Source organism: Pangasianodon hypophthalmus, chromosome 25 (assembly GCF_027358585.1).
Source record: "Pangasianodon hypophthalmus isolate fPanHyp1 chromosome 25, fPanHyp1.pri, whole genome shotgun sequence".
NCBI classification, from domain to species: domain Eukaryota; kingdom Metazoa; phylum Chordata; class Actinopteri; order Siluriformes; family Pangasiidae; genus Pangasianodon; species Pangasianodon hypophthalmus.
The window spans coordinates 11,329,884-11,347,424 of record NC_069734.1 but is presented as its reverse complement, the minus strand read 5'-3'; the positions used below and the strand labels follow the sequence as shown (position 1 = coordinate 11,347,424).

Here is a 17,541-nt window from a genome sequence, read left to right as displayed (position 1 = left end):
CTTCTTTTTGGCATGTACATGTCTGAAAACATTACACCATAATTTTTCTACTATAAAAGACCAGCAGAAATATCTCCAAGTAATATATTATATATCCCATCCAAACATGTCAGTAAATATTTCATTTTATCCTGCAGGAAAAGAGGTTTTGCGCTTTGTTTCAATATAAAGACACTCCAAGAAGCACTCTTTTCTATCATCTCCTGCCAAAACCAAAACAAAACCAAAAAGAGAACAATAAATATGGGTGACATTTAAAAAGACTTTTTAGAGAAGCAAGACTTCCATGATTTTTAGGTTAGTTATTGAGTTCCTAGCAGAAGTATAGCCTACATATGGTATGGTCATGTGACTTGTCATCAAGCACAAGTTGCTTAGCCATGCATACTGTAACAAGTGCTTATAATAAAGGTCAAAACAAACATTTTGTACTAAAATGTGGTGTATGTAGTATCTACGGAATTTTTAGTGTGACAAGCATGTATACTTCATGAAGACACTCCCAACTCTGTGATTTATACAGCGATCACTTATCTCATAAGAATATATAATAAATAAATTCTATCTTATCCAAATAGTACTTTAGCCTGTAAACTACTATCGTGACATGTTGAGATGCCTACCCTCAGCATTTCACTCAACACTTCAGTTCCCAGCTGCAGGTACATGCTCAAATAAATATGGCTTGACTCCTGGAACACTGGAAAAGACATGACGTTACAGTAATTTGCTGACAACAGGAATTGTACATGAATGCTGTACTGTGGAAACAATGCTTCCTTCCTATCCAGCTTCAGATCCAACCAAGTTAATAAATGCCTGTGGTAATCACAGTATAATGGATGCTTTGGAAAACTACATTGTGTCTTCACTGGAAGCCATTAGAAAGAAAAAGAAAGTAAACCCAGTAGCGTGATTCCACAGGCTTTAAATTGGTCATTTAAATGACAGCTACAGCAGGTGTAGAGCCTCACTATCACTGCTATTTTTCTGGAAATAAATTCATGACACAATAATGTGATCATATCACTGTGTGTGATGCAAACATCTGAAACTTGCTCATATTGTGCTAATTAGTAGCCTTATCACAGAGAATACATTTTATTACACAATTTACTATGAAAAAGTGATGCTTTTAGAAAGTATTTAGATCAGCTTCTGATTAAAAAAAAAAAGTTGGGGCATACAGAAAAGTAGACAATAATATAAAGAAATAGAGCCCTGTTGGACAGTGTCTTAACTGAGTCTTATATTCTTCATCATCTCCAGTGTTAAGTTACACCTATCCCTGTTCAGTTAGATCATTTTAATCACTTGGCTATCAAAATGTGTGAAAATGCAACATATATGGATATATGGATTCAAAGACACGCCCATGTTCCCATCCCACTCACAGCTGCTCTCATTTCCAGAAAAATAATTATATGATACCTAGAGTGTATAGTGAAAATGCACAGTGAAAACCTTTGCCATATCATCTACTGCATAACGCACACAGAGAGAGAGAAAGAGAGAGAGAGAGAGAGAGAGACACAGATCTTATTTCCTCTCATTCCCCACCTGACCATCTCAGAGAACTTACAGATGGTGTGAGGAGTACTGGGTAGTGAAAGTTTCCATCCTGTACAATATATACCTGATGTGTCTCACCAGGCAATTCATCAAGACTACACATTTTCAGCAACACAAGAAAACCACAGATGGCCTCAAAAGATAAGAGAAGAAGTGAACAGAGCATAGAGGAAGCTAGTGCCTCTTTACCTGCCTTTAGTGTGGTGAGTGAAAGAGAATGTCTCAGAGAAGCTGATAACACGGTGATGAGACATTGTAAAAAATCTGTCATTCTCTCTCTGTCATAAACAAACACAACCACCCCCACCCCAAAATATACACACAAGCTCATCCCCTGTCAGCAGCAGCAGCTGGAAAAGGTCTTATCCTTCCATCTCAAAGCAAAGGACCATGACCAGAGAGAAGGAAGCAGAAAAGGAAAGAGAAAGAGATGAAAGAAATGAGTAAAATGGAAAAGAACATGCACGAAAGCAAGAGAAGACAGGGTGGGAGGTAAGTGATGAGAGAGAAAGGGGGAAAGGTAAAACAGAAGTAAAGTCTGAGGGATCATACATTTACATAAAATATATATAAAACAGCCACAGGCAACCTGATACACTTAATTTCCTCCAGTTTGTTAACAAAGAAAAATTATGACATTTAGACAATTAAAGCCAACCAGAAAGAGGAGCCCAGAGCATATTTAACTGATGCAGCAAATTTTACATCAACCCCACTCCATATGCATATTCATAAATTCAGTGCTTACACACGGGTGTAGTTTTGCTATTAGATAAAAGAAGGTTAGGGACTATGACTTTGGTGCCCAACCCTGCTGTCCCTCACACATAAAAACCTGACAGCTATTTTATGCATTTGTGCGTACGTTTATGGCAACTCTCTTAAACACACTATATGTAACCTCTAGGATGTTTTCACACACAGATCACGTTACTTTTCTTTTCTTTTTAATAATATAATACTATAAGCAGTAAGGGCTTTAACCTGGTCACTGTTGTGGAGCCTATACTGGGAACAATGACACACACACGCACAGACGTTTGTGTTACTTACTATCCTTGTGAGGGCCTTCCACTGACATAATTATTATTGCAGGTAGTTAATGCTATGCTACACCTAAAGCTAACCCTAATTTTTACCTCAGTAACTCTTAGTTTTTTTTTGTTGTTTGTTTGTTTGTTTTCTGTGTTTGACTGTGAAAACATGTGAAACTCTGCACAGACCCTAGACCCACAGACCTTGCTTCTTCAGTTTCTGCATACCCTATACTTCTGAATCTGACTTAAAGGCACACAGGAGCTGAACAGATTATCTTCTGATCAAACAACTTACATCTCTTTTCTTTTCATTCTGCTCCTTTTCATTCATTCTGCTCAATGTGCATGTCTTCTCAGAACCTGTTAGTCTGGAGGAGGACTTACACTGTGTGGGCTGCATTTGGAAAAAAACCCACTAATCAGTGCTGTAATCTACTTTAGGTGGAAGAGATCTTCTAGAGATGCACAATGAATCATATCTTAATGATGGTTACAGTTTTTTTTCTCAGTGAATTAAACATATCTAGCTATGGTACTCATGAGCTATAGTTGGCTACTTGAGTAAAGTTTGAATTTTTTTATTGACCATTTGCAAATTGAAGGGAAAAAAAAGTCTATTCGGTTGCCTTTTTGTGCAATAAAACAATTTTTTTATTGATCCAAGATTTGAATATTTGTGATAATTGTGATTTCAGTACTGCGTTAAATAATCTTTATGATCATTTATTATATCAGTCATGATAACGCAGCTCTATGACCTTCTTTAGTTATTTATTTCCCCCTGCATCCTCACTACGCCTCTGTCCTTGCGTACGTTCTACTCATGAATTTCAAACCATTGAGCAGATAATGTATGTTGGCATGGCAGACTTAAGTGCGTTTATTGACATATCAATACTGAACATGTCCTGTCTATCTCAGTACACACCAGTCACTAACACTTTAAATGCTGATAATCATGCAGGATGAGAGAAAGATCACACTGACATCTCACTTCCAAGAGTCCACCCATAGCATACATAGGTAGTAGTCATGACCTTTTAGTGTACTGAGTCATCAGAAAGGAAAACAAGATGTATTACAGTCCTATACACAAGTGTAGCATGACAATCCATCTGCAATTACTACACCTATAATATGGCAGCAGGAAGGTGAAACTCTGTACTCCATTAATAACATGGGCCTGAAGAGCAGCAGAGATTGTCTGGGCAATAGTACTGGCATTGTACAGCAGATGTTTTACTGTTGGTGGTCTTACAACTACATGACCATTACAGAATAAAATCCAACCTTTAGAGTAACGGTGCTACTAAATCTGTAGGCTTGTGTGCTTATGGAGAAACAGCAGAGACAGTCATAGAGGGATATGGGATATAACGGCACACAGAACAAGGAACCCGAGAGAGCCAGTGTGTGTGTGTGTGAGAGAGAGAGAGGGAGAGAGAGAGAGAGGGATAGAGAAAGGGATAGAGAGTGAAAGAAAGCAGGACAGAGACAGAAAAAAACACAGTGGAACCAGAGTGAGACACAGATAGAGAGAGGGAGAGAAGGATAGAGATGGAAACAGACAGATAGACAGAGAATAGACAGAGAAACAGAGAATAGACAGAATAAACAGAGACTAGACAGAGAAACATATGCACAAAGAATGGGGAGATACAGAGAGACAGTGAAAGAAGGGGGACACGAGAGACAGAGTCAGAAACTGAGAAGGAGAGAGCTACAGTGAGAGGGAGAAGAAGAATGAAAGAAAGATGGACACTGAGAAAGAGAGACATGCAGAAAGAGTGGTAGATGGACCAAGAAAGCAAGAGACAGAACCAAAAATAAGTGCAGAGAAAGTGGGAGAGACAGCCAGATACAGAAAGAGAGACTGAGAGCACAGAGACAGAAATAAACACAGACAGGGGCAGAGGCAGTGGGATTGGAGCGAGCGAGACTGTGAGGGATGGACAGAAGTGGAAGAGAAGGAGACAGAGTGAGGACCATTCCCTAGAGTTCTCTGTCATATTGCAGAGCAATGATTACAGAAGCTATAAGCCACAGTTAGCCTACCAGCGCTATTAGTCTATTTCTCTGTATGACTGTCTCCTCTTCCTCTGTCTAATCTGTCTCTTTCTTTCTCTGTCCCTGTTCCACTTACACATCAGCTCAATCTATATTTTCTTGTATTTACCAATGAAAGCTAAATGTGTTCATAGACCCTGTGTGTTAGATTGTGCTCAGGCCAATACCCAAATATCCAGCTAGATAAATAGGTCTAGGCTGGAAGGGGGAAGGAGAGTATTTGGTGCCGGAAAAAAGAGAGCAGCACAGCAAAACAGCAACAACACACAGCTGCTGCATTGACCCACTGACAGCCCTCTCTCTGGAGCTGAAGTATACATGAGTTTAAATATTACATACATACATATATACAGGAAGATGCACACAAACACACACACACACACTTGTGCACACGTTTACAATTACAGTTTGACTGCATGACCCAGCTGTGACCAAGTCTTAACTTTCTGGCTGACGTTTTGAGGGGTTGCTTCAGTATTTCTAGATAAACATCCTTCCTCATGATGAAATTTATCTTCTGTGCACCAGTCCCTTTTCCAGCAAGACACCTCCACAACATGATACTGCCACCTTCATGCTTCACAGTTGGGATAGTGTTCTTCAGATTAAAAGTCTCCATACATGGTGATGATCATTATGGCCAAACAGTTAAATTTTTGTTTCATATGACCAGAGAACTGTCCTCCAAAAGGCTGGTGATCAGCTGCAGTCTGGGTTTTTTTTATACCAGTCTTGGAGTACTGGCTTCTTCCCTGAACGACAGCCTTTCAGGTCACACTGATGTAGGATTCGCTTAACGGTGGATGTACATATTTGGTATCTGATGCCTCCAACTCCTTCGTCAGCTCCTTTGTTCGTTGTCTTGGGGTTCAGCTGAACCTTTTGGAACCAAAGTTTGTTCATTCCTGGGAGTTAATTTGTATCAATTTCATGAACAATGTGTCTGTGTGGTCCCAAGACTTTTATATTTGGATTCAGTCATTTGGAAATTGCTCCTAAGGAGGAACCGAACATGTTTTTTTTTTTCTGAGGTCATGGCTGAGTTTCTTGGATATTCCCATGGTATCAAGGGCAAAAAAGCACTGTCTCTAAAAGTAGACCCTTTTACAGCCAATTGGCCAATTACATTTGGCCAATCAGAAGCTTCTATAAGTCATTACATCAATATCTGGAATCTTCCAGACTGTTTAAAGAGACAGTCAACTTGGTGTATGTAAACTTTTGACCCACTGGAATTCTGATATTAAAGCTGAAATAAATCTGTCTCTAATCGATTGTTTTAAAATTACCTTTGATGTGAACAAAGTAGCTGCCCCAACTGACTTGACAAAAGAAATGTATGGTTGTGAAAAACTGGGATTGAATATCTTTAGCCTAGGTGTATATAAACTTTTGGCCTCAGTTATATATAAATATAAAAGGATAAAATTGTTATTCTGAAATGAAATTTGTTCCAATAGCTATAATGTAGAAATAGTTGATAATCAAAATTTTTAATTTACTGAGGGTCAACATGATACTTTCATGTTGCTGTCTTTAAGCCATTTTGTTACAACTTTGGAGGTATGCTTAAGATGATTTTTCTGCTGGAAGACGCAGCTGTGACCAAGTTTTAACTTTCTGGCTGACGTTTTGAGGGGTTGCTTCAGTATTTCTAGATAAACATCCTTCCTCATGATGAAATTTATCTTCTGTGCACCAGTCCCTTTTCCAGCAAGACACCTCCACAACATGATGCTGCCACCTTCATGCTTCACAGTTGGGATAGTGTTCTTCAGATTAAGAGTCTCCATACATGGTGATGGCCATGTGACTACTTATCATCACATAACGATTATTGTGGTAAAATATTTTTGCACTGTGCCTTGAGATGGACAAGGCTGTGAATAGGCTCCTGATCCACAGCGACCCTGACCAGGATAAAGCAGTTACTGAAAGTGAGCAAGTGTGAGTGAATATTTTTGCAATATTTTTTCATATAGCCCCATTTTGTGTGACAGTATTAGGCAGTTTGTCCTATTTAAGTACTGATATAATGTATGAGCATGATATTATGGATAGATTTGTGAGCAAACGTGTAATATGTGGGAGTAAGAAGCAGGGCGTGCTGTTTATTAGGGTTAATCCAATAATCATACTCGTAGTCTGTCGGAGGTGTAGGAATACAAGAAGGAAGCAACAAACAAGGATAATCCATAATGAGAACTGAGAAACACAGTCACAGAGAAATATGCTCAGACTTAAAGATTCAAAGGCATGATAAGACTTTGTGATTAGACAAAGAAACAGACAATAAGATAAGAAATATATTGTCACTACATGATGCAGAAAAATTAGCTCATGCATTTGTTACTTCTAGGTTGGATTATTGTAATGCCTTACTGTCTGGCTGTTCAAGTAGATGCATAAACAAGCTCTAGTTACTCCAGAATGCAGCAGCGAGAATCCTTACTAGAACCAGAAGATATGACCACATCACTCTTATCTTTGCATTGGCTCCCAATCAAATTTCGTATTGATTATAAAATACTACTTTTGACCTATAAAGCACTGAATGGTCTCGCACCACAGTACCTGAGCAAACTTTTGGTCTTTTATGATTCGCTATGCCTACTTCGATCAAAAGATGTAGGCTATTTGTTTGGTACCTCGATTAGTGAAGGCTACAGCAGGGGGTAGAGCTTTCTCTTACAAAGCCCCACAGATATGGAACAGCCTTCCAATTAGTGTTCAGGGCTCAGACACAGTCTCAGTGTCTAAGTCTGGGCTGAAAACATATTTGTTTAGTCAAGCCTGTTGTGAATAGTTTTTTTCTTAGGTAAAGGAGCACATCCGAAGGGTTCACGGGCATAGAGTATTGTGGCGAACTGGGATGTTTGGATGCTGTCGCACCCTCCCATTACTGTGGATGGTACCACTTGAAAACCATGCAGATGGCTTTGGACTGCAATTGATATGAACAGTTTTGCTATAATGGCTTAGGACTACAATTGCTATGATGCAGCCTTGCATTCAAGTCTCCATCAGTGAACAGTTGATAACTTCAACAAAATAGACTTCAAGTGAATAATGAATTTCCTGGTTACACAATTGCACTTTTTGACCATGTAGTACACAGTTATAGAAGGGAATAATTTATAATTGCACTATCCAGTTTCACCCAGATGAGGATGGGTTCCCTTCTGAATCTGTTTCCTCTCAAGGTTTCTTCCTCATATCGTCTCAGGGACTTTTTCATTGCCACCGTCACTGCTGGCTTGCTCATTAGAGATAAATTCATACATTTCAAATTTATATCCTTAATGTATTTATTTCTGTAAAGCTGCTTTGTGACAATATCCAATGTTAAAAGCTCTATACAAATAAAATTGAATTGAATTGAATAGAATAGAAACAGACAAATTAAAGGGCTGAACTCAGCATACATTAGGTAACAGACCAGTGAGTGGAGACAGGTCCAAAACAAACACACAAGGCAATGTAAACAAAAGGTACACTTGTCATGCTCAGAACCATGCTGTAGCTGTAGAGGGGGTATTTGTGACATGTGTACTCGTACATGCAGGCAGCTGTGTGGCACTACTGCTGTTTGTATGCAATGTGTTGAAAAGAATTTGATCAGTGTATGTTCACACTATAACCTACCCAGCAGCTGTGAGAATGTGAGGCTCCCTGGTGGGAAGCAAGAGGGCAGAAAAAGAGGTAGAAACACAGCCCTCCAACATCACAACACTGAATCCTTTTCTCCACATGCCGACTGGTTTATTCCGGCTCAGAGAAAATCACTGAAAATGGCATCCAGACTCACTGCTTCTATCAGCACTGGCCAGAAAATTAGTCATCGTGACAATAACCTCTGTAGCAATGGAAATTAGTTGGAGACACTTTTGAGATTGATGATTTGTGAAAAATAGGGGGTGGACACAAAAATTGCAGCAGTTCATGGAGTCTGACAGCAACGGCACTTCCAGGACGAACAGTGTATGATTCAGTGCTATTTTAAGATGGTTGTTTGGAAGGAATGCTTTGAGGTAGAGGTGTGTGGAACTGTTTTTCAATCCCGCTCCCGCCCACTCGCGCAGAAAGTTTGCCCAATCCTGCCTGGTCACACTATTTTTGCTTTCTAATATCTCTACATTTTCAAATAAACCTTGCTGGTTCCATTTCTTCAAATAAAAAACAAATAAGTCATTTAAACTATGGTGACCCTGCATCATTCAAAACAGCGGATACAACAATGACTCGTGTGCCTCTTTCTTTTATTCATTCATTCGTTCATTTAGTTTTTGTTTGTTTAGTATTAGGAATATACATAATGTTAAAAAAATTTAGCCAGACTAGACAAATTTGTTCAGGAGTTTGGATCATTTTAAAATTCACTGGAAGCTTAGCGTTCCAATGTTTCTCTCCTTCTCATCCATGGTCAATGGCCTAGGGAGAACAGTGATGCCCTATTTTAGGATGCTTTCACACCTATTAATCCAGTTGCTGAGTACAGATCACAGCGAAATTGACACTTTTGGCTTGTTTGCTATTTGATTTGTTTTGTTTTCTTACTGCACATAGTTAAATTCACCAAAAAGCAAAAAATGTTGGCTGGGGGTGTCCTTCAGTCACTGGTCAAAAATACAACGATGGAAAAAAAGCAAACCTATACCAAGTGTGTGTAGAATAAAATAAAAATCATAAAAATCACCTTAGCACAGAGAACAAGGAATTACACTCAATATATTACTAAATAATTATAGAAAAGCCTATTTTAAAACATTTTGTATATCACATTCCATTATATCACATTATATAACATTATATATTCATCAGTCCAAATCTCCAAAACACATCACATTTCTGTGGTATTTTCCTCTGCACCCAAGTGTGACTGCTGTGTTCACACCTGCACAAACGAACCACATCAAAAAGGAAAACGCACCAGGGTTCGATTCAAATGGACCAAACATTGAGTATGTGAAACTCGAGATCGCAAATTTTAATATAACTTTGTGCAGCCCTAATGATGGTCTTATAAAGATCATTTTTATTTCTAAGGTGAAACGTGTAAATTCTGTTACTCTGGAATAATTTTGTATGATATTCCCCATGAAAAAGAGGTTTTTTTATGTGTTCCTGAAAAAAATTATTTTTGGGAAGACTTTTTCATCAGAAGATGTCATGCTTCCTACAAGCCATGCAAAGTCACTCAATTATTCCTTTAATATCACAATATAAATTAATACTGATTTATCATGACTTACACCTCCACAACAGGCTTGATCCAGAGCGCGGCCTTACAGTGTCTTCTATGCTACGCAAAGACAAAGAATTTCATGACTTTTACAATCACCAGTTGGTAGGTAATGTGACAATTTTGCTGAAAGTTGATTGGTTCTTTCTCTGCTCAGTTTTACAACTGTGTATATGCAAAACACAGAAAAAAATGTGTATAAAAATATGCACATCTGATGGCATTCTGCATCTGAAGCGACACAGTCCCTATTAGCTTTTAGCAAAAACATAACAGCTGAAGCCACCACAGGAAAAGACTAAACACTTTCCATGGTCTGAAATATCAAATTATCGTGCTGTTTGTGTATGACTTTCCGCAGGGATCTGATTCATTTAGAGTGACATTTGTTGCTTGGCAAAACTAAATTGCCTAAATGGCTTTGAACAAGCAGAATATGATAGTATGCCAGAGCACACATATAGGCAAAGACACACACACACACACACATCTGGGAGAGACTGCTTGAATAGAGCATACCTAGCTCCATTATACACTGCCAATGTGACAGAGCATCATGGCTTTTTGCCAGCACAGACTAGGGAAAGAAATTGATTTTTTATGCATGTAAGAACATGCAACAAACTTGCTCTCTTCTCCTGACACTGAATTTGCGCTCTGCACTAAGTGCATGGAGGATTAGGAGCCTGAGCCTATCATTACTGCAGGAAGCGTATCATCAGTTTATCCTCAGCTATTCACCATTGCAGGTGATTTAATAACCAAATCTCTGTATTGCTGGTTATTTATGAGCCTTTTAAAGAGCACAAAGTCCAGGCTAAACAGTTGGAGAGCATGTTGACTCAAATGTCAAATCTGTCTATCAAAGCAGAGCTGGAATACAGGTGGATTAGAGGAAGATGGGAAGGGATGAGGGACATGCTCACTGCCATCCTGGATTCTCTATCTGTGTAAAGCAGATGAATGGTGAACATTTGAAGGGAGATTATGTGTGCTGGTTTAGAAATAGTGTGTGGGCTGAATCTGAAGCTAGATGCCAATGCTATCTGACTTAACTGATTTCTGAAGGGCAACACCCTGCCAGTTTTGGTGGCACAAGCAAAGCGACTAACAAATCCTTGTTCTTTTCAACCGCTAATCCTCTTTGGTGTGCAATCAATCATGAACCTGGCTGAGAGCAAGACAGAGAAAGAAAAATTGAGTCAAAACCAGTCTTCCCCAACCCAGGAAAGGTTTCTGGGGCATTTAAGTTTAGATATTCCCACACATCTCAGTAGGCAGTATTTAAATAAAATGGTAAACAATCACTTGATTACAATTAAATACCCTTACAGAAACAGATTGGATTGTAAAAGTTAAATGCAATTTAATTTTACTAATATTCATTTATATAATCTATCCAGTACACATGCCTTCCTTATCATTATCATCCGCTTTTAACAAAAAAGATGTAAATTGCTTGCAGGCACAGCACAAAATATAAACTGTCCTCTCATTTACATTACAATCTCTATACAAATGTTTCATTACAACTTCATTTGCAAGTGCAACATTTTCCTTCAAACTTTGAGCCAATATGATGCTGCACTCTGAACAAAATTGAAGACAAGAACTGTATCCATTTACATAAAATAACAGCACCAATCTAGAGTCCACAATGCAGCAGGTATTGTAACAATTACCCAAGCTGCACTGCAATGACCATAGCAAGCTTGGAGGAGGAGAAATATAATAAGCCTGACTTGTATTTTAAATTTGACAAGTGATGGGCAGATCTCATATATGGGTTGTGTAGGTTTAAAATCAAAACTCGCCCAGCTGGAAAGAACAGCTAACGGATTCTTCTTGCTCCTCTGATTCTTTCAGGATTTCTGGTCATTTCCCAATCTAATAATTACATTCCAATGCTTTCCTTTCCTTTTTTTCAGAGTATTAAGGCAACAAGTGATTTAGTGAGTGCAAATTTTCCAATCGCTTATTTCTGCACACTGCAGCTCTACAACATATGAATTTAGGGTTTATCTGTAAGTGCATAACCCCAGCATTCAGTGCCATATTTTCTATAATAAATAATAAATTGCTTGACCTGGCAGTTACCTGGCAAATCAGTTTCAAATCATATACATACACTTTTACCCTCATCAAGAAATCCAGACACTACGAATATGTAAATGCCGCCAACCCCACACACCCCACCCCCCTGTCCTGGTAAAATGGGGTAATATCAGAGGATCTGAATATTGGAACATGATAGGCTCTTGTATTTTATGATGCAACAACACGTCTGTCATAAGTTCAACACCTATAGACTGCGGTGTACCTGCTGCCATAATTATCCATTCAGCCAATCATGTAAAAGAAGAACAATGCATACAAACATGCAGATACACATCAAGAACTTTAGTTAATGTTCACATCAAACATCAGAATAGGGAAAAATGATTTTCAGTGATTTTGACCATGGAATGGTTGCTGTTGCCAGACAGGCTGGTTTGAGTATTTCAGAAACTGCTGATCTCGTGGGATTTTCACACACAACAGTCTCTAGAGTTTACAGAGAATGGGGCACAAAAAAAAACAACAAAGCATCCACCGAGCAGCAGTTCTGCTGACGGAAAGCCTTGCTGATGAGAGAGGTCAGAGGGAAATGGTCAGACTGGTTCAAGCTGACAGGAAGGCTACAGTAACTCAAATAACCACTCTTTACAACCATGGTAAGCAGAAAAGTATCAAACATTGCATCAAACTTTGATGAGAATCAGGTACAACAGCACTGGGTCATTGGGTTCCACTCCTGACAGAGAACACAGTATATAGATACTGTACATAATCTATATACTTTTTTCCAATCTGACTATAAATGTTCATGTATAGTTCTCTGTGCTGTCACAGCACAGACTGAGGAGCTTAAACAGTCAGTTCCCCTGAAGCAGTGATCTGTTAGAAATGGTGGACGGAGTAATTAGTTCCAGCCATGAGGGAAAAGTCATTATTAAAAATCCTCCTCTTTCGATTAGTCTGTAAAATCCTCCAGCGGCTACACATTAAAAAATTTAGCCCAGTTTCATATGAAAACTGCAGACCTGGCAACAATTACTATAATACTCTAACTCTTAACAAGAGTGTTATATATAACTGCATACACATTCTGTATTAGATCCACCGTTATATAATTTCAAATAAAAGTGTGGCTGGGATATATTCTACCATGTCGAGTCTCATCTAACAGAGCTGAGCCTATGCCATCAAACTCAACTACAAATAATTATGTACAAAAACATTTATGTGCAGGCACTGACAGTGTGCTTTTAAAAGATTATAATCTGCATATCCAGGAAGCCTTATGCTAATCTCTTACTGTGTTACAGGCGTTTCCATTTAATCAAAAGAAAGCTGCAATTCTTCTCAAATTTTTTGCTCAACTTGCAAAGAGTGAGAATCACAGTGAGCAGACAAATGCCACCTAACTTTCTAGCATGCTTGAGAAATACGAATAAATGTAATGTACCATTGGCACTTTTTTTGCACTGACCTGTCTCATCATTTAGAGGAGACTTTATTAGATAACACATAGAACCAATATGGCTATTGTTGACAGCATCACTGCAGTCTTTGTCTCCAAACTGCTGGTGAGTCAGAATTTGTTCCCTATTCACTATATAGTGCACTGTTTGGGGTGCAGCCCTAATTCTCAGATGGCAAATTATATGAGGGTCTGAATGTATGTGGGTATTGTGCCCTGCAGTGGACTGGTGTCCCATCCAGGGTGTATTCCTGGATGGGACATAAACATATACACCAGGGGTATATGTATATAACTAGTCTAATATAGAGTATATTATTATAATATGATACACAGCTAGAATCCTGTTTGCTTCACATCTATTTCCTGTTTTTCATAATTTCAGTTTCTCCTGCTCCAGCTCTCCCTGAAAACAACCACTGTCCTTTATAATTATTCTTGTTTTGTCTCCGTTGTTTCCATTTATACTTCTGTGCTTGTCTGTGTTCTTTGTTGTGCAATTCTTTGTTGTGCAAGTTTCCTCAGTGTCTTCATATATTCCTAGCTTCTTTGTTATCCAGTTCCTTGGTTTTTGTATTTAGTATTGAACACATGTGTCTGATTCTTGGATGGTTCCCCAAAAACAATATGTGGTTATGCCCAACAGCTTCTGACTCCCATTTGTTACACTATCACTCTCACCTTTTAGCAGATTACAGCTTTATTGTGTTCAGTGACATCTGAGTAACAGTGATAGCTCTAATATCCATCCACCAGATCTGGGTCATGCTTTCTTGGCATGACTCAGATGTGATTTGCTGTTTAAACTATTGAAATTCCAAAGAGAAGATCTGGTAACAGTTTGGTGACTGTCATACTGCTTGTGTGTTTGTCTTCGCATTTGTTTCTTGACAGTCAAAGAGTGGCACCTTTCTGACAGCAATGAAAAGGCAGAAAAAGGTCACTTAGAGCATGAAAACTTATACCATGCAATGCATATGCTGGGGTGCCCAGGACTCGGATGAAAAAGCACTGCTATAAATTATGCAGTGAAGAAAAGGATGAATAATTGATGAAGGTGGGCTGGCTGCTGGTGAGATGGGAGCAGTGGTCTGGAGTTGCTCAGCTGTTGTTTTGCTTTCCTCCCTCCACCCTCTTCATCTTCAAAGAAACTCAAAAGTATGCTCTTGTCTCCACCTCATTCATGTGCTGTTTAACCAAAACAGCACATAAACGAGGTGGAGACAGGAGTATACTGTAGTGTATCAAGAGCATACCGTAGTGTACAAAGATTCACTGCATCTGTATATCTCACCACACAATAGACACAGGGACTGAAACAAATCTGGTCAATTTCCATCTTGAGAAACACTGCATTGCTGCATAAACTCACAGGCTTCTGGTTTGATAAAATCAGTGCAGCTTCAAAACCCAGCCAAACAAGTTTCATTATGAAAGCACATTAAAGGTCTGGACAAGAGCAGCTCTGTCTGATAACAAAACACATTCAGCATCCCAACCTCAAAAAAGATAGAAGATTCATTAAGTCTTCTATAAAAAAAAAACTCGCCTTCACTTCAAAACACAATGCTGCCTGATCAGATCAAGACATGTGTACATGAATATTAAAGAAACAGGCTTTCTTCCAAACCCCATAGGTACTTTGCTTCTTTCATTTTTCACTTTAGTTATGAGGCCAATACTGGAAATAAGTACATTAGGAGTTATCTAAAACGTAAATCCTACCTAAGGTTAAGAAAATACCTATAGAAATACTTCTATTTTTACTACCCATTATAGGTTTATATCTATATATTTTTTTTTTTACCAAATCTTATAAGAAAATATAGCTCCCAGTTTGGCATCATGTTAAACTAGAGGATGTAATTTCATTACTTGTTGGCTACTTTAGCCTTATAGCACCAATACAAGACTTAAAAACCAGACATTTGCCACCAAACATTTCTTGGATGATCAACTACATTTGGTGTAGGGGGAATATTTTTTAAATATCATTTTTGGCCATTATTATTTTTTCAGGAGTGCTGCAGTGTTGAATAACAGATTACAGATTCAGGGCATTAATCCTACATAATTATTTTTGGTTTAGCTACTGTATAATGTTTGCTGCATGATCTCTGCGCACAATTCCAAAATTCAAGCATTAAAATTGTATTAAAGCAAACAAGCAGCTTGCATGAAGGCAAACAAGCCCCTGTCAGTATCCTGATATGTCCAGATGACCTCCACCCTTACCTTGGCACTACCTGTTTAGCATCTCACACACACCTTGTTAGTTACATAATCACTGTCTGTGTAGTTTAAAGCTATAACCCAAATGCTGGTGTTTAATTGGCAAGTTCTTATTAAAATGCATTTAATGTCACTGAGAAGACTTAATGAACATGTGGTTTGAGATGGTGTACACTGATACTGTATCATTAAGAAGAGCCACTTTAAAAAAAAAAATCACCTTAGAACCTAAACATGAACAAAATCTCACTGTGTAGCTCAACACTATAACACTACGGGGCAGCCATCTTGGACAACCAGAACCCTTTTTTTTCCCTCAACTCCCTAGATCCTGTCACTTCAAGTCTGAGACAGAACTGAAAACTGTAAATTATACAGACTACATTACATTACATACCTTACATAGCCTGACATTATGTTTCAAGCAAATAATTTGAGGAACTAAACATGTGTCTATTGAAATGAATTTAAGTAAAATAGAACTCTGTTACTTGTTAGCTATAGTAGTCTTAGTGCAAAACCGGAGAATAGAGAACTTTAGCTAATTCATTTGGGATCAAGGAAACATTTTTCATCGAACACTGTCAAAGTACGTGCATAGAAATGTGTTTACCAGATGAACTAAATTTGTGTTTCTCTTGTAAAGTAATTATTACCAGTCAGCTGGGGAAATTCATCATCTGTCTTTAATTAAAATCCTGCAGTAACCACACATTAAAATATTTATCATAATTTCACCTGAAAACCGCAGACATGGCAACACTGACAACAATACTCTAACTCTTAATAAGAGTGTTAAATACGACTGCAAACACTCTGTATAAGAACATCAGCACACAGATATATGAACAGTCTCTGTTTCAGTAAGCTATAGATCCTCTTTTGTCTAGTTCGAGTGCTTTCCAGCTAATACCCTTGTCTACCTGCTCCTGTTTAACAGTTATGGATTTGCCCTCATTACCTTTGTCTGCCCGTGCTGTCCAGAATTATAAAATTAGCCAATATTCAAGAAAGAAGAAAAGGTAAAAAGTGATCACTTGAGCTCAAACATACAGGTAGATTGTACAGTTTTTGTTTCCTTAACAATTTCTGTACTGATATGGTAGCGCGTTTCACTCATCCTCTTGTTGAAAGTTCAATCTATGGCCAAGTGTGAACCTCCTGGTAGAGTCAGCCAGTTTTTGGGCTTAAATATCCTGGTATTTAGTAAAATCCATAATGCCATTAGTCTTCACAAAAGTCCAACCAACCACATCCACAAAACAGCCACAAAGCATCAATGATCCATCTCCATATTTTAGAATGGGGTATCAGGCGCCTTTCCTTTTATGCAGTCCCCTTGTGTTGCCAAATATGCTGATGACAAAAAAATTTGATTTTGGTCTCATCACCTGATGCCAATTATATTTCTATTGACACTTGGTACAGTTCAGAAGCTGTATTTTGTAAGATGCTCTCAGCAACCATCTATCTGTTTTGCGTTTAAAGTTTCTAACTTTGCTATATTTTTTTCCTGGATGAAAAGAAATGTTGTCCAAGAATGACAATTTGTTTGTTTTTATTTAAAACGTTGCTTAGGAATGTTAATAATTTTGTCACATATATTTTTCAGAAAAATATAATTCTGAAAATTACACATGGAAGCTCCTCAAGTGGAAACTTCGTATTCTTGTGTGTAATGTTTATTTTATACGACCATTTTTTGCTCATTTAATGAAGGAATGGCAATCATTTTTCAGGGCACTGTCATAACCTTTCACTCTGCAGAATTACAGCACAATGAAAATTAGATGGCCAATTCAGAAAATATGCACATAGTAGCATGCTTTCTTTATATCACTAGATAATGTAATAATTTCATCACATAA

The 17,541-nt window shown here is 38.1% G+C and overlaps 1 protein-coding gene across 4 annotated transcripts in view; it reads right to left on the bottom strand.

Moving 5' to 3' along the window:
* Positions 1-17,541, bottom strand: part of apba2b (amyloid beta (A4) precursor protein-binding, family A, member 2b) — a 95,797-nt gene that overhangs the window by 49,835 nt on the left and 28,421 nt on the right. The window lies entirely within an intron of this gene.